Here is a 25113-nt window from a genome sequence, read left to right as displayed (position 1 = left end):
TTACAATTATACAATATCCAATAAAATATATGATATACAAATATAGCAGATTTGGGGGAGAATCTGAAATATTGGAGAAAAACCAACAACCTAATTTCTAATGACTGTAATGGATACCAGAAAATTTATGATGAAAATGAGAGGACTTTAAAAGAAACATTTCTGGAATTGTTTCGCAAAGAAATCAACCCAAATGCTCTGAGTCTCTCTCAAATGTCTTCTGAAAGATGTGCATCATCTTTCATCATCAAAGAAGTCCTTCTGAATTCTATGGCTTATTATACTTTTTACACAGGAGTCCTTCTGAGTTCTATGACCCTGGGGAAGGTGTTCATTTATCAGCTTCTTGTAGTAAAAATAAGGCAGGAATTATGAAGACATGAACTTTGTATAGTACACTATAGTACTGAATCATATTACGTTTTATAGGAGCAGCTACTATTAAGTTGATTTATATAGACTTTAGAAAGCTTTATATTATCCAACATTTATCATCTATAGTTGATTAAATGTGGTGTTTGTGGTCATTTTTATTAAAATCTGAACATCAGGTCCTTGGTCAAAAACTTAACACCTTATTATAACACTGTTTATATGGAAAAATCAGACTTGACAAACTGTCTGTGAGGATATGGACTCTGGAAAGGAAGGAAGCTCAATCTCACAATGCTATCTCCACCCTAACCCCACTCATCTTTCACTGTCTAGTACCTAGAGTTTCTGAACTGTTGGGTCCTTTTGCTACCATGTTTTGCTTAGCCTTAAACTACTCTCCCTTTTCCTTGGCCCATATGTGACAAAAGTTGGGTCTTTCCAGAGCTGATTCATTGAAAGACACAATATTTTTTTTATAAAATAGAAAACAGAATTGCTGCATCACAGAACACAAGACTTACCCTAACTTAGATCTAGTCTAAAGAGAAATGCCTAGCACAGCTTCCTAATCTTATTAGTTATTGCTCACATCCCCCTATCTCCTTGGCCTGGTTCCATCAAGTGGACAGTACTAACTCTTTCAGAGAAGTTTCCCAACCAATTCTCCTTCTTTTTCTACTTCAAAGCTAGTTCCATTTCTGGCTCTTCATTTACAGAACACAACTGAGACAGCTGTGACTAATTAATATTTCAGGCAGAACTAATATCCTTCTACCAGGAAAGGATTCACACTCAAAAATTCACAACACCATGTAGGATAATAGATGTAAACAATTCTCAATGGCAGTAATGGAAGGGTCAGTTTACCTCCTTATCACAATACATTTTTCACTTTATCCATTGCATAACCAGGGGAATGTAGCTTAGCTCTACCACTTATATAGACTTATAAATTGGCTAGTTATTAAAAAGAAAATTAACAATATTTAACTTTTTTCAGTGACTATCAATCCCCCCTCCAAGATGTTTGCTGAAATTCAAGAGGCCAATCTCCCAGCCATCTAGTCAGAAAAAGGAAATTTCTTGAGCAATTCCATGCTTGAAAGTTGTCTCACAACTAACCCATCTCAAGAATTCACAAATTCAAGAATTTAAAGATCAGATTATTTCAGAGAGAAAAAGGAAAAATTTTGAGCAGGTTTTCTCTTGGAAATGTGATCTGACCTACAAATACAAAAATATTTATAGCAGCTCTTTTGTGGAAAAGAATTAGAAATTGAGAAATGCCCATCAATTGGAGAATGACTGAACAAGCTATAGCATGTGAATATGATGGAATATTATTTTGCTATAAGAAATAATGAGCAGGCAGATTTTAGAAAAACCTGGAAAGAGTTACATAAACTGAGGGTGAGTGAAGTGAGCAGAATCAGGAAAACATTGTACACAGTAAAAATAATATTGTATCATGCTCAACTGTGATTGACTTAGCTCTTCTCAGCAATACAATGATCCAAGACAATTCCAAGAAATTCATTATGGAAAATGTTATCCATATCCAGAGAAAAACTGACAAGCCTGAATGCAGATCAAAACATATTATCATCACTTTGGGGGGTGGCATTATTTTTTTATTTTGTATCATTTTTTCTTTCACAACATGATGAATTTAGAACCATGTTTAATAGGATTGACATAGATAACCTATACCAGATTGCTTGTCATCTTGAGCAGGGGAGGAGAAGGAAGAGGGAGAAAAATTTGGAACTCAAAAATCTTTCTGACCAATGCAATGATCAATCAAGACTTCAAGAGACTGATAATGAGCCATGTTTCATACCTCTTAGGAAGGTGATATATTTAGGAAATATAATAAAATATATATTTTAAGCAGGGTCAACATATAGATTTGCTTTGCTTGGTTACATATAGTCCATATCTCCAGTTAGGGATGTTCTCAGAATGTTAGTAAATTGTAACTTACCCAAGTGTCATCTCTCTTGAAGATACAGTAATAATATTATTAAAATATAATCTCTTTGAGAGTGGGATCATTTCATTCTCTGTATTTAAATCCCTAGTATTCAACAAGTAACTGGTACATTATAGTAGGCACTTAATAAATGCCTTATTGATTGATAAATTGATTGGGTTTTTTTTTACATAGACTCTGGTAGAGAAACTGATAATTTTTTATTTGTCCTGTTCTAATTTTTATGATTTTATTTCTTCAGTTAGCTTTTGTGTTTCCTTTTCTTAATTTTGCTTTTTGCTGAGTTGCATTCTCTTTCCAATTAGTCAATTTGAGCTTTAGATAAGTTGCATTCCTTTTCCAGCTGGTTGAATTTATTTTTTGAAGAGTTGCATTCTTGTTCCAGTTGGTTATTTTTACTTTTAAAGGAGTTGATATCTTTGGTCAGTTTTTCATAATTTCCTACATGGCTCTGATTTCTTTTTTCCATTTTTCTTCTTCATCTTTTCTTTGGTTTTTTAATTCTTTTTTAAGCTCTTCTCTGAATTTTTGGATTTCAGTTCAATTCATAGACTCTTTTGAGACTTTCCATATAGGTAATTTTTCATTACTTTTTTCTTCTAAAGTGGCATTGTTATCGTCTTTATCTGCATAGTAGTTTTCTATGGTTCATGTTCTTTTAGCTTTTTTGCTCATTTTGATTATTGATTATGCTTCTGGGATAAGAGGAGTATAGACTCAAGCTTTTTATACTGGGGCTGAGATCTGATGCCTGACTTGTCATTGGCCAAGATGTTACCTGCACAGCTCAGACACTGTCCATGCAGAGGTCTGTTTCCTCTTTTATGTCCAGGTTCTACCTATGTAGTGGTTTGTTCCCAACCCTGTCCTGTCTTTTACCCCAGTGTTCCCAGGGTTCAGGTTGTGTGGGTTTGGGACTTTCACTACTGGCTTACAAGCTGCCAGGACCTAAATTGTTCTGTGGCTAAAAGCCTCCCACTGGCTTTTCCACTCTCCCCGCCTAGCTGAGCTTTACTTCCCCTTTTCCCCCAAAGAGACAGACCTTTCCTGAAGATACTCCATAATGTCTACAGATGAAAACTTGTTTCAATCTTGTCTTTTTTTGGTGGGGTCTGTAGCTTTAATGTCTGTGTAGAGGTTTCATTCAGCATTGTGTAGGGAAAAGTTCAGAGAGTATGTTTGCTTCATGCTGCCATCTTGGCTCCACCTTGCAAGTCTGGAAGAGTCTGTTGAAACTGATGTTATGTGCACAAATTAGATAAAAGATAATTTGAAGGGAAGACACTAAAAACTAAGTGGATCAGGAAAGGATTCATGTAGAAGATAGTATTCAAGCTTAGTCTTAAAGAATTATATGAAGAGGAGAAAATGTTTCCTAGTAGAGAGGATAGCCAGTACAAAAGCATCCAGAGAGCATAGGTTGCATATTATATCAAGAAACTATAAGAAGTTCAGTATGACTGGATTGTAGAGTATATAAACATAAACAAAAGTGATCTGTAAAAAAGCAAGAAATGTTGATTGGGTCCAGGTTATGAAGAGTTTCAAATACCAAGAAGAGAAGTCTATAATTTAAAGTATTTATTGAATAAGGGAGTTATATAGCCACATTCACACATCAAGAGCTGTGTGAAAGATGGTTTGAATCAGAAAGAGACCTGAAGTAGGGAGAGCAATTAGGAGACTATTGCAATCATTTAAGCAAGAAATGATGAGAATTTGAACTAGAGTGGTGGCTATGTAAGTAAAGAGGACAGTTGCCAGGGATGCTGTGGTAGTAGAAATAGCAAGATATGTAGTCTATTGAATAATAATGAAGAATTGAAGATGAACCTGAGGTTGTGAATCTGGGCCACTGGAAGGATGATGATACCCTCAAAAGAAATAAGGAAATTTAGAAAAAGGTGGTTTTGTGGGTGAGAGGAGGAAGTTAATGAGTCCTATTTCAGATCTGTTGAGTTTGAGATTCCTACAGATATTCAATTTGAAAATATTCAATAGCCAGTAAGTGATGAAGGACTAGAAGATAGACTAGAGATGGATATATAGAATTGAAAGTCATCTGCATAGAGATATTATTTAAATTCACAGGTATTAATGAGAACATCAAAGGAAAGGATATAAATAAGAGAAAGGCACCAAAAATAGAACCTTCTTATATATTCATATTTAAGAGAGATGTTGTGATAATAAGCCAGCAAGGGAGCCTGGAAAGAAATGATTAGATAAATAAGAAAATGGGGAGGGCGGGTCGGGAAGAGAAGGAAGTATCATGAAAACCCAGTGAGGAGAATAGTAAGAGATGAGATGATCAACAGTGTCAAATGAAAATAAGAATTAGGATAGAGAGAAGGTCATCAAATTAGGTGGTTAAGAAATCATTAGAAACTTTGGAAAGAGTAGTTTTAGTTGAGTAATGAAGTTGGAAGTCAAATTGCAAAGGGCTGAAAAGAGAGGTGGAGTCAATTAGGCAGCTTTTTCCAGTTTAGCTGAGAAAGGCAGGACAGCAATAGGATGATAGTTTATGAGGCTGACAATGTCTAGCTCCATTTTCCTCTTCCCCAACACACTATCTTTCCTACTTCAAATCAATTCAGCAAACATTTATTAAGTTCTAACTATGGAACAAAGACAAAAATGAAGACTATGGTACATACCTTATTGAACATAGAACTTCCCCACCATGCAACATCATTGAATCATAGAATCTGAGAGCTAAAAGGAACTTTAAGGTTCATTTAGTTTAATCCCCTCATTTTTACAGCTTAAAAATCAAATTTTCAAATGACATTAAATTCTAGTCTAGTCAAAAATTCTCCTCCAGGGCTTCATCATGGTTGGCATGTAACCCTGGGTACTTAAAAGGCATTCCAGTGGACCACAATATCTACCATTCTGGAAAATCTTCAAATATAATTTATTTGCTATATTTGACTATCCATGTCTTCTAGGAACCCATCATGCTAGGTATAAAGAGACTCAACACCAATAGTTTACACAAATTTTTTGAGCACAAGAACCTATTAAATAGTGAAAAATACCCCTCAATCTTGTGATTTTGCTGTAATAGCAGCAGAGTTCTAAAAAAGAAGACAGAATCACTCAATTTTGAAACTGCCTATAAACATTAACCTAATAGTTGTTCCTCTAAATGTGAGGTCCTCGTCTAATGAGCAATGAGTAGATCTGCTCCTGGAAGAACTGAATCAATATCAATATTGGCATTATGTCTATACATGAACCCAGGTAATAAAAGATAGTTTGCAGCTGACTGCAGAGGTGGCTCACAGGTTCTCCTTGAAAAGGTAAATAAATGAGAAATTGGTTTTCTCATGCATCCAAAATAAATTAAGAACATCATCTCATAGGATATTTGGTCATCTCACATTTCAGTGAGTTTATGTTCAAGAAAAAACACAAACAAAAAGATCACTATGAAAATATCCTCAATTTATTTTCTCTCATCTTTTTTATAGCATAAGGAGGTAGAGAAATTCATCAGAGAACTTCTTAACCCCCCCCACAAAGTTAAATCAACATATACTTAAATATAAGAAGCAGCATGCCATTGTGAATAGAGAACCTTCCTCAGAACCCAGATGACTTGGGTTCAAGTCCTGCCTGTGACACAAATTGACTGTGTAACTCAATATTCTAAGCAACTGTGGGGCCTCATTTTTCCTCCAAGTTGACTCTGTGCTGAACTCAGATTCCTGGATGACAGGTCAATTGTACTGTTGAGTTGGGTCAAACAGGTTATTCAGATGTTGTGCTCACTCCTCACCAGATTCAATTGCTGCTGCTACTGACTCTGGTGTCATCTGCTACTAGCTCAGTTTGCTTAAGGGATCTCTGCTGACTCTTCTAACCTTTTGAAGATCAAAACCTGCTCAATTCCATCTCTGGATACTCCTTCACCTTGTATCAGGGATGAATAAACATAATAGAAACCAAATAAAGAGATGCATCATACAAGCACAGATCCACAGCAGCCAGGTAAAGAGACAGGCAGTCTCTGCCCTGATCCTACTTGGCTGCTCACAAAGATCTTTGTTATTTCAAAGCCACCAAGGAAGAGACTGAGAAATCATACACATAAACCTTTTATATTTCTACTGAGTTATAAGTCATGGCTCCTCAGACAACCAGAAGAATTTTCTTCATCCCACAGTAGTAGTTCTGAACTTTCATGTCTAAACCTGGGCACTGAAGTTTGACTCATAGTAACAAACAGAAAAATAGTACGTATACCCTATATAATCCATCAACGAGGGCAAATAGTACACACTCCAAAAACTAACTTGATATTGGCTAATCTCCTTATTACAACTGTACTATTGAAATCTCAGGTTCAGTCTAGGGACTGGACTGAACCTTGAACTTAAATCCTCATTAGCATCAATATAAGAATTTATATTGCAACAATTTATATAGCAACAATTTTAAAAAATACAATAGGAAATGTGTCTCAGTATTTAGAAATAAGCCAAAGTCTTATTTACTCCATAAAAGCCTCAAATCTATATAATATCAATACAGATGGGGAGATTGCTTGCTTATATAGGAATCAGATGGTCTTTCCAATAAGACTATCTATTAGACATAGTAATGAGCAAAATCAATACCACATTAGAGTAAAGAATAAAAATGAGAAGATATCACATGTGACTAAAACAGTTTCTACCAATCCTAAGTAGATAAGTCATTGATTTTGAAAACTGAGAAATAGATAAAAGAATAGATATTTAAATATATAAGCCATTAATACAGATGATCACAATTTGCAGTAGAATCTCAATGACTGTAAAGCAATCACTTCAATGAAAAGAGAGTACCAAAGGAACCTAGAAACTACACTAAATAAAACCAGCAATATTTGGCAAGTGAAAAAATATGACAGATTAGGACAACAATTTAGAGTATAAATCATTTGAAAAATCTTATAGATAGGATGGTATGTTGCAAAAAATGACTTACAAAATAATGGGAGCATTAGACTAAATAACATCAAATGCTCCTTGTTCTTAATCCTATGATCTCATGAAAGAAATCTTTGGGGAATTCAATTCCATTGTCTAACCTATTAGTTATCCTTCCCAACTTTGTGCCATTCACAGATTTGACAAGCATTTTATGTCTTTAACCAAATTATAGTCAAATTTGTTCCATCATATATTTGGAATACTCCAGTACTTAGTCTAGTACTTTGTACATAGTAGATGATATAATAATATGAAGACCAGGCTGAAGTGGTAGGAAAAGCACTAAAGTGAGGTCAGAAGATGTAGGTTCAATTATTAACTCTTAGAAGCTGAATGAATCTGGTTGTCAACATCTCTGAGTTTCAGTTCATTCATCTGTAAAATAGAAACAATAATATCTGTCTCAGAAAATTCTTGTGAAAATCAAACAAGTTAACAAATGTGAAAGCTCTTTGTAAAGTTCTATAGGAATAAGATTATTTTCATGATAATCATGAATGAGAAAACTTAGCACCTAAGTTGAGGACAGGGGGAAGACTTGTTATTAAATGGAGAAAGGGAAGGATGAGAAGTCTGAAGATAAAGTTCTGCTCAACAATTTTGCTGAGGGTTATTCCTACATTAAGATATGTACAGTGATATATGCTGAGTGAGAAAGAGAGACAGGTAGACAGACAGAGGAATAGAGATAAAGATAGAGAGGGACAGGCAACCATGTGGCACAGAGGATAGAGTTCTGGTCTTGGAGTCAAGAGGACAGGAGTTCGAATCCAGACTCAGACATTTATTACTGTGTGACCTTGGGCAGGTTACTTAACCCTGATTACTTCACATCCAGGATCATCTCCAGTTATCCTGATTCATATCTGGTTACTGGACCCAGATGACCCTAGAGGAGAAAATGAGGTTGGTGACTTAACACTCTAATCTAATTCATGTACTTGTCATGGTATCACCTCCCAGATGTCATGGTCTTCTTCTAGAATGAAAGACAAACACCAGAGAGAGAGAGAGAGATAGATAGATAGATAGACAGAGAGAGAGAGAGAGAGAGAGAGAGAGAGAGAGAGAGAGAGAGAGATTTGCACTATTCATTTATATACAATTATATAATTATATATTAATATATTAAAATAGAATTGGAATTAGTTTATTGAATTTCCAGAGGAGGAGAGAAATAAGGCTTAAAGATCTTCCTACAAATATAAATATTGTCAGTTTTGTATGTGAAATAACTTGGGAAAATATATATATAGTTGGTTTAAACAAATTTGGCTTATATACAGATATAGCCACCTTATAGCTTCAGACAGTCACCCATCTAAAAAAACCCAGAGACACTCCCATACATTTATGACAAAGATACAGACCTAGACAGAGAGATGCAGAGAAAGTCAGAGACAGACACAGAGACAAAGAGAAAAATAATCAAAGAACAGAGACAAATGCAAATAAAAAGGAAAAGGAAGATGAATGGTCAGGAAATTGATCACAAATTTCTACTATTTTTAAAATTAAATAATCCTAGGAAAATTCAGCTGCCCAGTTATGACAGCAAAATGTCTGACATGCTTAATTCTCAGTGGCATTTCTGAACACTATTGTCCATGATCATTCAGAGCTTTTCTGCTTCTCTACACCATGGCTTTTCTGAGATCTTGCCCAGGCCTTAAGAATGTTCCTATGCCCTTGAATCCATTAAACAGTGCAAAGTGATTAATTATTTCACCTCCTTTATGGCATCAACTTTAACTTACTCCACATCCAGATTTCCAATTATATAAGTTATAGTCTTCAAATAAGGAAGACATGTATTATTGAACTATTTATAATCAGAGTTTTTCAGAGCACAAAAAGGTCTTCCAGGGAATGGCTAAGCAAGCAAACTTAATGATTCAGAGATAAAAATACTACCTTTTAATAATCTAAAGGGTGTGTGACTCAGGGAAAGAAATAACAGATAGTATGTTCCATCACAATCCAGAATGAGACCCTAAAGCTGATAATACGAATACAAATTAAGCTTTTACCATTGAGGGTGCCCTTCTCTTACTTTGAGGCAGCCAGGGGACACAGTAACTAGAGTACTGAGCCTGGAGTCAGGAAGACTTGAGTTCAATTTAGACTCAAATACTAACTATATGACCTTGGGCAAGTCCCTTAACCTTTGTTTGCTTCAGTTTCTCCAACTGTAAAATGGAGGTAATGACTATATCTGTTCTCAGGACTCTTATGATGATCAAATATTTGTGAAGTGCTTGGACAGAGATAGAGACACATAGGTAAAGAGAGAAATAATCAAAGAACAAGGAAAAATGCAAATAAAAAGGAAAAGGAAGATGGATGGTCAGGATATTCACCAAAATTTCTCATACCTGGCACATAATAGGCAAAAATGCTTTATTATTATTATTATTATTATTATTATTATTATTATTATTATTATTACCACCTTTCTCTCTACTTCCTTCCTCCAAAAGAAACCCAGCAGAACTGCTAGATAGTGGGGAAGATTCATGAAGAACTCTTCATTCCCACCCCACCCCAGGGTCTTGACTATTCACATTAAGTTGCTTGAGTGAGAAGAGAAACAATGATTGATTTCTTCTGGTAACATGGAGGACCACTAGTCCTTATTATCCACTGTGCACTGCTTCATTGAAGCCCTGCTTCATTGCCCCAAAGTTTCATGATATTGTTATTGACTACTTATATAACCTTGGAACTCCTGGTTCCAACCACAGTACCTTTAGGAATGAGAGATCTTTCCATCTACCAAGCAAATGAATTTTCTTTTATGTTATATTTTCTGCAATTAAATTGTAAGCTACATGAGAGCAGAGACTAGCACCCTTTTTCTATTTGGCACTTGTTTTGTGCTTGGCACATAGTAAGCTATTAATAAATGCATTTTCATTCATTCATTTGTTAATTTTTTAAATTATAAGTAAACAACCATTGGTTGAAGAATGACTAATAAATTGTTTGCATAAATGTATTGCTATGTTGAATTTAATTAAATTACATTGAATATTATTGTATTATAAGAAAGATAAAATGAGAACAATTCAGCAAAACCTGGGAGAAATGAATGCCAAGTGAAGAAAAGTGCCATAAGAAAAAGAGATGTGCATATAAGCATACATACATATATGTATAAAGTGACCATAGAAATTTAAAGAAAATAATGCTAGCAGACACACATATTCAGTAATTACCAGCTATGATCAGAGAATTAATGAAGTAGTCTTCTCTTCTATCAATAGAACATTAGTTAGTAGACTACAAGTGCAAAATATTTTCTGATGTGATCAATGTATGAATTTACTTTGCTTAACTTTATAGGCATACCTCAGAGATAGTGTGGATTTGGTTCCAGACTATCAAAATAAAGTGAATAATGCAATAAAGTGAGATCTAAGAAGATGGAAACAGGGGAATAACTGATTAGTGGACAAATGAGAATACATACAACATTTATCAATTAAATTCATCATCTTTTATGAGTACAGTTTGTGGTGCTCCAAAATAATGACAGTAGTTACATCAAAAATCACTAACAAAAGATATAATAATAATAATAATGAAAAAGTCTAAAATACCTGAATGTATTTCACAGAGACATGATGTAAGTATAAGCTATTGGGGGGGGGGGGGGAATGGCCCCAATAGACCTTCTTGATGGAGAGTTGCCACAAACCTTCAATTTGTGAAAAATGAAACAAAACAAAAACAAAATACATTATCTGAACTCAATTAAGTAAAACACAGTTAAACAAGGTAAGCCTCTACTTCTTTATTATAAAAGAGAATTCTGTATAGAGATAGTATTGGAAAATGGCATTAAAGTTTATAAAAAGCATCAACAAAACAGTAAAGTATAAACAAAGAAATCATTTTAGTCTGGCATAACTTACTTTTGATAAAGTAATGGTGGTTCTTATTGATCACTGAATTCTTTCTAAATGCTCACAAACCATTGCTTTAATAATATATTCTAGAATTTTTCCAGGAATAAAAGCCAAATTCAATGGTCTATGTTTGAAGACTACCCTCTTTCCTTTCTTTGAAAAATCAGAACATATTTTCATCTTCAGTCCTGTAGCACCTCTTCCAGTCTACACAATTTTTTAATGTTCAGTTATAGCAACATCAATTACCTATCAGTTCTTCTAATATTCTGAATGTAGTTTATTCAAGTCTGGTAAATAGTTAGCAAAGTTGAATTGATCATGACAGACATACCATGGTGCATGTTCAGAGTTGTCATTTCTGTTCTGATTAATCAAGGGCTGAGTCTTGCTTCTAGCTATATATCACTTTGAGCCAAAAGGTTTTCCCTTTGGGATGACAAAATTCCCTTACTATTGCAACAGAAGACTCAGAGAACACACAAAGTGAAGCAGTCGTTCTCTTATGGTAGTTTCTTCCTTTTGAGCTGTGATTATGTAAGAATAGTTTCAAGCTGCTTTCACAAGAGAGGGGAAGCTTGCCTTATTCCTAACGTGTGGATTCCATGTCATCAGCAACAGCATATGTCCTTCAAAAATAAGTCTGAGTCTGGTTGTGGGCTACCTCTTTTCTTTCATGATCTTAGGAAAATAACTAACTAGCCTGAGATGCACAGAGCTAGGCTTTTAAGGTGATCTTTTGAGTATGAGAGGTCCCATCAGTTTGGAGTTGAATGGCAGCAGAAATCTATGGGACCTTCTTTATCATTCTTAGAGAGAACAATCATTGACAAGAAATTGTCCTATGACTGGCTGTTTTACCAGTAGACAGATAGAAGGAGTTATTTGGTCAGTGCTGAACCAAAGTGAAATGTAAAATGTCCAATTGGCAATTCCAAAATCTGTTTTATATTGTGAATAAGTTATAGATCAACCTTCCAGTAGAACTGTAAAAGCATCTGTAATTTAAGTTATTGAACCTTGCTTTTAAGTTGTTCATTTAACACAGTAAATGGCATATTACCTCTTTTATTATCCCCAACCCAAAGCACAATGCCTGGATCATATTAGATACTTGATAACTATTGACTGACATAAGGGTTCAATAAATATTTTTCATTCATTCTATTAGTGTATGCTATGATATGAGTCTTTTATGTTTAACTTCCTTTTTGAGTGTATGAATAAATTACCTCTCCTATACTTGATTCATTTTGTACATGCCTTCCTTTGTTTTCCCCCTTTTAAGAGAATCACTGGATGTGACCCACAACCTAAGTTAAAAGTAAAATCACCTTTTGGCCACCAGGGTTGGAATTTAATGAATCAAAGAGTACAAAAAGTACACCTAACATTTATCATTAGAAGTAGACTCTCTCAGGACTGAACCTACTCAGTCAGACTGCAAATTATGATACAGGACAGGGAGTAGGCATGGAAGCAATTCCTTAAGGTTAAAACTACAACCCACAACTCATCCTTTGCAGCCTCAAAGAGGAAAGAAGTCATCTTCAATTCTTTCAAATTAAAAATAAATTATTTAACTACCAAAGGGCAATTTGTGAGGCCATCATTAAAATGATTCTTACAAGTCTCTGAAAATTGCATCATCATTATCATCATTATAAACCAATATTTATACAGCATTTTGTGAAGTACCTTATATATTTATCTCATTTGATCCTCACAAAACAACCCTGTGAAAAGGTTAGGGTCTTCCTAAATATGAAAGTAGAAATTGTCCTTAATCCCCTAAGAAATTTAAAAGTAAAAAGAACTTCAATTACCATCTGGTCCAAGTCATACTCTCAAGAAATATCTAATACAGTATATCTAGAACACCAGGAAACTAGGTGTCACAGTGAATAAAGTACTGAAGCTGGAGTGAGAAAGACCTGAGTTCAAAATTAGCCTTGGACACTTACAAGTCATTTGACCGTCTTAGTAGTTGTAAAGATAAAATGAGACATTTGCAAAGTGCTCTCATCTTAAAATATTGTATAAATGCTAGGTATTGAAGAGGAGTTGGAAAGGAGATGGTCCCCACACCCTCCTTCTTTCTGCATAATATCAATAAAAAAAATGTCCTTCTTTCTCAGGGAGGTTTGTAGCAAAAACCTTGGCAGTTACTAGTTTTAAAGATGCCAATGGGGGCGGCTAGGTGGCACAGTGGATAGAGCACCGGCCTTGGAGTCAGGAGTACCTGGGTTCAAATCTGACCTCAGACACTTAATAATTACCTAGCTGTGTGGTCTTGGGCAAGCCACTTAACCCCATTGCCTTGCAAAAACTAAAAAAATAAAAAAAGAAATAAAGATGCCAATGGTTCCAGTTATGCAGCCCAAGGGAAAAAAAAGACTTCTCATAACCACACAGAAGGCCAACACAGAATACCCACACATGTCTAGTGCTCCACTCTCATTGAAATATATCTCCAGTGTCTTTCATCTAAATGACACCATCTTATCTGGTCTATGGATGTACAGAACCCCCACTAAACCTATAACCAGGTAGTTCATATTGTTCATAAGTTCTTAAACAGTAGAAATTAATGCTCTTTGTCTTTCTACCACCTCAACACTACAACATTTGATTCTTTATATTGCACTGATATATATGTGGTGTATCAATGAACCAAAACAAAAACAGACCCAAAGCAGTATGGGGTCATAGCATTAAAGAGTTCAACTGGGGTCATATCAGCCAATGAACTTCAATAAGCAGTACCAGATCACTAACATCTATGGTTTCTAAGATCAGATATAAAATCCTCTGTGTGGTTTTTAAAGCCACTTACAATTTACCTTAATGTCCGACATCTACCAGTCTTCTTATATCTTATTCCCCTTCATATATTCTGTGATCTAGAGACACAATCAGGGCAGCAAGGTGATAGAACACGGGCTCTGGAGTCAGGAGGACCTGTCTTCAAATCCAGCCTCAGACTCTAATAATTACTTAATAATTACACTCAATAAAAGCAACAACAACAACACCCAAAAAATCCAAGACACTCCACTTCCCCCACTCCATTCATTTTCAATTAATTCCATACTTAGAACTCTTCCTTTTTAATCTCTGGTTCTTGGCTTCCCTGGTTTCCTTCAAGTGTCAACTAAAATCTTGCCTTCTACAATAAGTTTTTCCTGATCCTCTTAATGTTAGCACCTTCCTTCAGGGATTAGCTCCAGATTATACTTTATATTTTGTTTGTACATAGTGGCTTCCAAGTTGTCTCCCTCAATGAATTCTGAGAATCTTTGCCTTTCTTTGACTTTGTATTTCCAGGGTTTGAACAGTACCTGAAGAGTTTGTTAACTTGACTTGTTCAGGGATAAATTCATCTCATCCTTACATCCCTAGAAAAGTATAAATCCCTGGAGAGATCTCATTAGATTGTTTTAGGGGGAACTAAGGGATAGATATGGAGATGGCCACATTTCTATGGGGCAAGAACTGGTGAAAATTAGCCTCAAGCTAGTGTGAGCACTTCTGCTGAGACTGTCATCCTGGCATCCCTTAGAAATCCCTTAGAAGAGGGTAACAGAGATAAGACTTCTGAACTGATCAGCTACAAGAATAAGAGGAAGCAGTCCAAGAATGTTCTGAGATTTCAGGCTTGAGTGACTGGGGAAATTATCACATTTTTTGACAGATACAGATAAATCAGAAAAATCAATTGGTGAGATCAGCAATTGGTGAGATGCTAGGGAGATATCCAGATGGAAATTACCAGTCAGCAGTCAGACACATATATGTACATATGTACACACACTCTTGCAGATTTTTAATTGAGGTAAGACTTCTTGAGACAAAGAGGAAACAATATCTCTCTACTAGGGATTGTGCTTAGGACTATACCAAAGAACCAGTGTGGACATGTAGTTGTATCTGGGTGTATAAATGAGAGGTAGAAAGGGTGCTTATATATTCACATGAACCCAGATGCTCACAGCCATAAAGATGCTACCTGGGACAACCAGTCATCCAGTCAAGACCTTTGCAACCAACCTTCATTGTAGGAACTTTTCTAAAGCTATGAAATGAACAGCAATGACCTTTTATCCACATATTCTTCCTAACGGCTTGACACCATGGAAGTACATCCTTCATGTTTTCCAGATGACAACTTACTGCTTACTGTGCTCTAATAAAACCAATGGGAAACTGGTTTTTCATCTCTATTCAGCTTCAAAGTATGTTTCTGTGCACACTACAACATCAGAGCCAGCCCTTACATTGAATTGGTCAATTACTCCTTACACAGGATATTTCCAATTCAGTTCTCATTTCCTACCTAGTGGATAATTTTTTAAACATTCAAGTAAATTAAAAACAGAGTTCCACACTCAGTAAAAAAAAATACATCAGTCAGCTCAGGACTTATTGATCATGTTTCAGGCCAGAAATTCTCATATCCACAGCCAAACTTGGGAAATGGAGCTGAAAATGATGATGTCGGTGCTGGGTGGCAAGAAGCAGAGTAATTCAGCATGACTCAATACCTAGACAATGTACACCTAATCAAAGGCAGGGGAAATAAAAACTCCTTCACTAAATGTCTCCTGCTTCCTGCTGAGACAACCTTGCACAGATTTTTCCATTTGAAATATGGCTTAATTCACAGAAAGCATTCTTTCAACAATGAGTACGTATGGGTGTTTATTCCTCACATAGCAGCAGAGAATTGTATCTGCCACAGATGCATAATGAAGCCCTTGACTCTGTGTTTTGATTTCTCATAACTTCTCTTCATGGCTCTACTTATTTCCCCTAATGGAGACATTCTGTCTTCAGTTTATTTCCCACCTTTGTGTGTTTGCACAGGCTGTGCACTGTACCTGGAATGCTCTTTCCCTTTACTATGTGCCAAGCAGTATTTCAAGGATACAAGCAGATGCTGAGGATACAATAACAAAAATGAAGTTATTTCTTCTCTCAAGGAACTTCCATTCTATTCAGGTAAAATAAGAGTGAACAGAATATAAAGTATATACAGAATGATAAATAATTTCTGCCTCCACTTCTTGGAATTTCTAGTTCCCTTTGAGAGTGCTTATTGGGTTTTCCCAAGTAGAATCTAAGCCTCTTTGAGGGCAAGAAGTTTTTTGCCTTTGAACCCCACAGCAGAGAGGAAGAGTTGGACACAGCCCCGAGAGATAGCTGATTTGAGTGTCTTAACTTTATCACATTTCTAAATCCTTCTAAAGGAGAGATGGGATGAAGAGGCTCTCGCTGAAGTCAGCACCAAGGACAGCTCTCAGAGTAGTGAGCAGGGGACTTGTCAAATCCATTAACTCTCTTATGGACAGAAATATAAATATCATCCTTGCCTAGCCAGGTTTCTGTCTCATAACTTAACTGGAGTCTGCATAAACTTTCCATGTTGAAGTTGTGACTGAAGGTCTAGTTTTTTTCATATGGATCAAAAATCTAATCATGGCAGTCTTCTCAATAAAGAATCCTGGACAACTCTAGGAATAGCTCATAGAAATTATCCACTGTAAATTTTTCAATAATCCCCCAAACGCTTATCCAAGCCTTTTAAAAGATCAAAATGACTCCCTAAAATAGCTTCCAGAACAAGGTAAGTTCCTCCAAGGGTATATCATTTACAGAATCACCTTAACAATTACAACAGCAGGCCAGTGACCTTCAATAGACTTTTCTAGTATGTAGCATTTCAACGAAGGCCTATATGACAGGCTCTGTTGATTTTCGGACATAAATTACTTGTTCATTATAAGCTCACTGACACTGGAGAAGATGTCTTCTGCTTGATTGTGTCTGTGTTCTGTGTCAGGTATCCTCTGCTGCCACTACTCAGAGGAGTGTTTTATTTACATGGGAAACTGCCACTGCCTTCATTATCATTCAAGGAATTTAAAAACCTAGGGCATATACTTTTGTTCCCCATGCCTGGATCATAAAATGAAAATCTGCTCTGAACTTATACACATGTTTCAAAAGCCCCCATCAGCTTCCCTGATCTTAGCCAGGGTTCTCTGAAACACAGGCTTCTGAGTTTATATAGCAGCAAGAGCCTCACCAAAGATAATGAGCTTTGAATTATCTGTGGAGGTCAGAGATAACATGGAAAAACTAGAATCCACAGACAATTCTAAATTTTCATCTGGAAAACTTTTTCTATAGATACACATGAAAGAAATTTGTTCTAATTTGACTTACATCTTCCCTGAAGAATATACAAGGAAAGCAACTAGCAAGCTGGAAGGATTTGAAAATGACTAATCTGATGAAGAAAAGACTAGCTTGAGGGTAAAGGAGAAACAGGAAGAGTGTTCATCATTATCTTTAAATGAAACAGAGATTAAACTTATTTCATATGATTACAGGAGACAAAATGGAGAATAATGAGAGGAAGTTAAAAAGTTAGAGATTTTGGCTTACTATTAGGAATGCATTCCTAAATATGAAGATCTGTCCATCTCCATTGATGTGCTGCTTTGTAAGGAAGTGAATTTCTCCTTACAGAATGTATTAGAGCAGAAGCTGATCTAGCTAGACATTCCATAAGATCTTTTTCACCTACAACATTTTATGAGTTTATGAGTCTTGAAGATGTTCTACACATTGTGATTTCAATGGTATAAGAAATTCTCAAGTAAAGAAATCCCTTCCACTAACAGAAGGCATCATAGGCAAAACTTGATGTCAGTTCTTCCTAGCTTCAAGGCCAGTTGCACCACTACAACTACTAATGCACCTACTGCATCACATTGTCTCATTCATAAGAGATGAAAGTTAATAACAATATTGCCAAAACATAGGTAGAACAACTGAGGGTATGGAACACTAAAATTGTTGGGAAACCTAATTCTATTGAACTTAAAAATCACCTATTATCTATAAACCTTCCATTTTCCAATGAGTGAAGCTTATTTCTAAATACTAAGACCAGAGTTCTAGCAACGAAGTGAAACAAATAAACATGCCTAGTCTACTATCCAAAAGATGTCTCTTTAGGCTATTTTTCCATAGAAGAGCTGGATTAGAAATGAATTGAAGGAGCAAAATACATAATAACTGAACTAGAAGGGGCCATAGAGAATCTAATCTTACCTCATCATTTACAAATGAGGTAATTAATGTCTTGGGAGGGTAAAGGACTTACCCAAAGTCATATAGCTAGTTAGTGACAAAACTGAGACTAGAGCCTAGGTCTTCTGACTTTCCATCCAGGTCATTTTCTACCACAGAACAATGAATTTCATACTCACCACATCAATCTACCCCATTCTCTCTGTCAATCCTTTCAATGTCAGTAGAACCTAGCCATGAGGGATTAGTCTGGATTAAAGCATGCATTAAGCTATTCACTTATTTTAATGTCATATCCATTATTGAAAATTTGTGGGGTTTGTAAAATATCCTTGTCACAAATGTGGGGGAAAATGAGTCATGAAGAAAATACATTGAGAAACAGTTGAATTCCTTTGAAATACCTGCTCTTTCTATATGATTCACCCCTGCCACCTAATTTATCAAATACAACCAGCCCTGGTGCATCAGTTAGCTATCAATATTACTGCCAAAAAATATAGGAAACTTTCCTCCCTGAGGAGATACAGCTCTGAAGACCTTCTTTTGATAATCTAACTCAGGGAGCCTTATGAAATGGGAGAATAGTTTTTTCCATTAGTTTGAACAGAGGAATTATACAAAGAACCATCTACTTAAGACCATCCTCTAAACAGGCTCACAATAGAGTCATCTCCTTTTCCTCAGTCTGAAATTTCCTCATTGACAAAAAGTCTGAAACATCATCTACAGAACACCACCATTAATTTTTTTAATTCTCTGAAAAAGGAAAAACAATACTTCAACTTTTCATTTTAGAATTAAACTTCAATATAGAATTTTATAGATCTACAAATTGTTTTTCTTGCAACAATTCCATAAGATAGACAGGATAACCCCAAAAGATGAGGAAAATGAAGCTTGGAAAAGTAGATAATCTTATCCAAAGTCAGATAAAAACTATAGGACACTTATGTGCTTAACAATGAGTGTAGAACAATTTAGGCAACTCCATTGCCTAAATTCAGTTCTGGCTCACAGTTCCAAGATGGAGTGCTAGCAATCCCAAGGCATCAAAAGCTTGAGGAGCAGTATTGTTTCTAATTCCAAGGGAGCAGAGGCCCTGAGGAGCAGTATTGCTTTCAGTAATAGGAGAGTAATGACTACAACTCTCCCCAAATTACACCCACTTGGAAGCACTGAAAACTTCCAAATTTCTGGAACTAGCTCTAAAAACAGTAATGTGAAAAAAAGACTCAAGCTTGGGACACCCCCACTTTTAAACATAAAGTTCAAAGCCAAGATATAGGCTAGAAAAATGAGCAATAAACAAAAAAAAGAGCCTGACCATAAAAATATTGTGGTGATAAAAAAGAACAAGACATAAACTCAGAAGACAGTGATATCAAAACAGCTATAAGCAAAACCTCAAAGAAAAAGTGTAAATTTCACATAAGTTCAACAAGAATTTCTCAAAGAGATAAAATTGTTTTAAAAATAAAATAAGACATTAGAAAATGTTAAAAAGAAATAAAAGTGATGCAAAAAATGATGAAAAGATAATTAACAACTTGAAAAAGAATCACAAAAGTTATGGAAGAACATAATGCCTTAAAACACAGAATTGTCCAAATAAATAAAAGAGGTACAAAACTTCACTGATGAAAATAACTCTTTAAAAGGCAGAATTGGCTGAATGGAAAAAAGAGGTATAAAATTTCATTGAAGAAAATATTTCCTTCAAAATTAAAATTGAAAAAATTAAAATTGAATTAATGAATGTTAATCCATGAGACATCACTAATTAATAAAAACAAAGTCAAAAATGAAAAAAGTGAAATATCTCATCAGAAAAACTATTGAACTGAAAAATAGGTTGAGGAGAAAGAATTTCAAAATTATTGCATTTCCTGAAAGTATGATCAAAGAAGGAGCTTAGACATCATATATCAAGAAATCATAAAAAAACTTCCCCAATATCCTAGAACAAGGTGATAAATTTAAAATTGTTCGTGTTGGCAAAGAATTGGAAATTAAGTAAATGTTCTTCAATTGGAGAATGGCTTAACAAAATGTCGTATATGTATGTGATAGAACACTATTGTGCTATTAGAAGCCAGGAGAGATGGGAATTCAGGGAAGCCTGGAAAGATTTACATGGACTGATCCTGGAGAGGAGCAAAACCAGAGGAACATTGTGCACCCTAGCAGCAACATGGGGGTGATGACCAACCTTGATGGACCTACTCATTCCATTGGTGCAACAATCAGGCACAATACTTTATTTTTCTTAAGGATATGATTTCTCTCTCTTCACATTCAACTTAGATCAATGTATACCATGGAAACATTGTAAAGACTAACAGACTGCCTTCTGGGTGGGGGTAGGGGGAGAGAAGCAAGATTTGGGGGAAAATTGTAAAAAATTCAAAATTAAAAAAAGAATCAACCAATTACTTCCTGAAAAAAAGATACTAAATACTAAAAATAACCACTCCAAGGATATTATTTTTTAAATTTTTTTTAGGTTTTTGCAAGGCAAATGGGGTTAAATGGCTTGCCCAAGGCCACACAGCTAGGTAATTATTAAGTGTCTGAGGCCAGATTTGAACTCAGGTACCCCTGACTCCAGGGTTGGTGCTCTATCCACTGCACAATCTAGCCACCCCAAGGATATTATTATAGACAAATTCCAGAGCTCTCAGGTCAAAGAGAAAATACTTCAAGCTGCCAAAAAGAAACAATCCAAATGTAATGAATTCACAGTCAGGATCACACAAGATTTAACAGTTACCCCGTTAAAGGAGGAGAAGCCTTGAAATATGCTATTCTGTAAGGTAAAGAACTAGCAATATAACCCAAAAATTACCTGACCAGGAAAACTGAGTATAATTCTTCCAGGGAAAAATGAAGATTTAATGATAAAACTTTCAAACACTTCTGATAAAAGACCAAAGATGAATAGGAAAATTGAATTTCAAATACAAAACTCAAGAGTATTGAAATACATGTCTCAATAAAAAGGTAAATATGAAGTAGAAATCATAAGGAACTCAAGATTAAACTGTTTATATTCTTATTGAAAGATGAAATACGCAACTCCTAAGAACTTTGTCATTATTAGAGCAGTTGAAAGAACTCAATATAGACAGAAGGCACAAGAATGAGGTGACTATCCCTTATAATGATCTCCTAAAGGAATGATCTCTAAAAAAATTTAATGAGTAAAAAAGATACACTGAAATAAAAATATAGGGAAAAGTGTGGGGGAATGCCTTCCATAAAAGAATTTGTTCAAGAAAATATTTTTCAATAGAAGGGGAAATGGTGGAAAGAGGCAATACTTGAACCTCACTCTCACCTGAATCGTTCCAAAGAGGGAAATATAGATAAATACACATACATTTACACACTCTCAATTGAGTATAGACATCAATCTTTCTACAGGAAAATAAGAAGGGAATAGAATAAGAGAAAGGAGGGGAGTGATTAAAGGGAGAACAGAATAAGGGAGGCTGTGATGAGAAGCAAAACAGGAGAATAAGAATTTAAAAAGAGAGAGAGAAGAAAAAAGAAAACAGGATAGAGTCATTAGTAATAGTAATTATAACTATGAATATGAATGGGATAAATTTATCCATAAAGATTGCAAAATATATGAAAAACCAGGATCCAACAATTTGTTGTTTACAAGAAACACACTTGAATCAGAAAGACACAAAGTTCAAATAGGAGACTAGAGTCCATTATGCTTTAGCAGAAATAAAAAAGGCAAGGAGGTAATCAAGATTTCAGACAAAACAAAAGCAAAATTAGAAATAAAGAGATTAGCAAGGAAATTTCATCTTGCTAAAAGGTACCAAAGACAATGAAATGATATCGACACTAAATATATAAGTATCAAATAATATAATGTCTTGAGCTTTTAAAAGGAAAAATTAAATGAGTTACTAGAGGAAATAATAAAACTATTCTGGGGGAATCTCAACATTAACCTTTCAGAACTAGATAAATCTAACTATAAAAGAAATAAGAAAGAAGCTAAGGAGAGAAATAGAATTTTAGAAAAGTGATTATCATAGGTCTCTGGAGAAAACTGAATAAGAATAGAAAGGAGTATACTTTTTTCTAAGTGTGCATGGCACCTTCACAAAAACTGACCATATATTAAGACATTAAAAGCCGCACAAAAATGCCACAAACATAAATATAAAATCACCCATTTTGGAACATCATGTTATAAAAATTACATGGAATAAATGACAATGGAAGCATAAATTAAATAATCTAATTCTAAATAATGAGTAGGTTAAAGAACAAAGAAATGAATTTCACTAAAGAGAATGACAATAGTGAAACAATACACCAAAATCTGTGGGATGCAATCAAAGTAGTCCTTAGGGAAATTTTTTTTATTTCTAACCATATATATCAATACATCAATAAAAGTGAGAAGTATATTGTTGAATCAGAGATGTAACTTTTAAAAAGCTAAAAAAAGAACAGATTTTAAATCCTCAATTAAATATCGAAATGTAAATCCTATAACTTCATGGAGACATTAATTAAATTGAGAGTAAAAATGACTAATAAATAGAATTAAGCTTTGGTTTTATAAAAAAGTAATAAAATATATAAACTACTTATTAATTTCATTTGTAAAAAAGGAGAAAAATAAATTATCATTATCAAAACTGCAAATCAAAAATGAAGATGAAATTAAAGAAATTATTAGGATTATTTCACCCAATCATAAGCCAGTAAAACTGACAATCTAAGAAATGGAGAAATATTCACATAAATATAAATTGCCCAGATTAATAGAAAAGGAAATAAGATACTTAAATAATTCTACTTAGAAAAAGTAATTGAACAATTAATCAATACATAAACTAAGAAAAAATCCCCAGGACTAGATGATTTACAAATCAACTCTACCAAGCATTTAAGGAACAATTAATCCCCCAAAACATGTTTCAAAAAGTAGGTGAAATAGGAGTCCTACGAATTTTTTTTTTACAACATAAATATGGTTTTGACATCTAAACTAGGGAGAACAAAATCAGAGAAAGAAAACTATAGGCCAACTTCCTTAATGAATTCCCTAATGTAAAATTATTAAATAAAATATTCACAAATACATTACAGCAATATATCACAAAGATCATACACTATCACCTGTAAGGATTTATACCAGGAATATAAGGTTGGGGTCAACAATGGGAATATATCAGCATAATAGCCCATGTTAATGGCAAACAAAATATCAAGAATCATATGATGCAATATCAGTGAACAGCAGATGCAATTTTTAAAACAAAGCTTTTTTGTTGTTTTTGCAAGGCAATAGGATTAAGTGACTTGCCTAAGGTCACACAGCTAAGTAATTATTGTGTCTGAGGCTGCATTTGAACTCAGGTCCTCTTGACTTCAGGACTGGTGCTCTACCCACTGCACCATTTAGCTGCCCCAATAAAAATCATTTTATTTTGACAAAATATAATATCCATTTCTATTTAAAAACAATACTAGGAAGTATGTGAATAAATGGACCATTTCTTAAAACAATAAGTTGTTTTTAAAACCTAGAGCAAGAGTTATACAAAATGGGCATAAGCTGAAGCCTTCCCAATAAGATCAGAGAAGACTAAGGATGTCCAATAGCACCACTAATACTCAATATTGTTTTATAAATGCTAGCTACAGCAATAAGATAAGAAAAAGAAATTGAAGTAATAAAAATAATCAACAAGGAAACAAAACTATCACTTTTTGCACATGGTATGATAGTATATTTTAGAGAAATCTAGAAAGACAACTTAAAAAAGCTAGTTGAAACAATTAACAATTTTAGTAGAATTGTAGGATATAAAATAAACCCACATTAATCATCAGCATTTCTATATATCACCAACAAAATCCATCAGAAAAAGAAAGAAGAGAAATTCCATTTAAAATAACTGCAAACAGTGCAAAATACTTGGGAGTCTACCAGCCATGATAATTCTGGGGACTATTACAAGACAATTTCAAAACATTTTTCACACAAATAAAAAAAAAGACCTAAACAACTGGAGAAATAGTATTTGCTTAAAAGTAGGCCAAGTCAATATAATAAAAATGACAATTCTGCCTGAATTGATTTATATATTCAGTGCTATTTACAATTGAACTACCAAAGAATTATTTTTATCGCTAGGGAAGAAAACAAAATTTATCTGCAAGAACAAAAGGTCAAGAATATCGAGGGTATCAATTAAAAATATGAATGAAAGAGCCCTAACAATATCAAATTTCAAACTATATTACAGGACAATGATCATCAAAACAATCTGGCCTAAGGAATAGATTGGCAAATTAATGAAATAGATTAGGTACCAATACATAATAGCAAATGACCAAAATAATCTAGTGTTTGATAAATTCAAAAGCTTTTTAGGGTAAGAACTCAACATCTGACAAAAATTGCTGGGAAAACTGAAGAACAATTTGGCAGAAATTAGGCATAGATCAACATCTCACACATTTACCAAGACAAAGTTAAATTGGGTACATTATTTAGACAAAAAGGGTGATATCATAGACAGATTAGAGGGCATAGAAAATTTTACCTGTCAGATTTCTGGAGAAGGGAAGAAGTTATAATCAAACAAGAGATATAGAGGACTGTGGGAAATTAAATGGGTAATTTTGATTGCATGAAATTTAAAAGATTTTACACAAACAAAAACTTTACAAGAAATTAAGAAATGGGGCAGAGGGATGCTGAAAT

This window comes from Macrotis lagotis, chromosome X, assembly GCF_037893015.1.
Source record: "Macrotis lagotis isolate mMagLag1 chromosome X, bilby.v1.9.chrom.fasta, whole genome shotgun sequence".
Classification (NCBI taxonomy): Eukaryota; Metazoa; Chordata; class Mammalia; order Peramelemorphia; family Peramelidae; genus Macrotis; species Macrotis lagotis.
The sequence above is the reverse complement of the archived record's forward strand: the minus strand, read 5'-3'. Positions refer to the sequence as shown.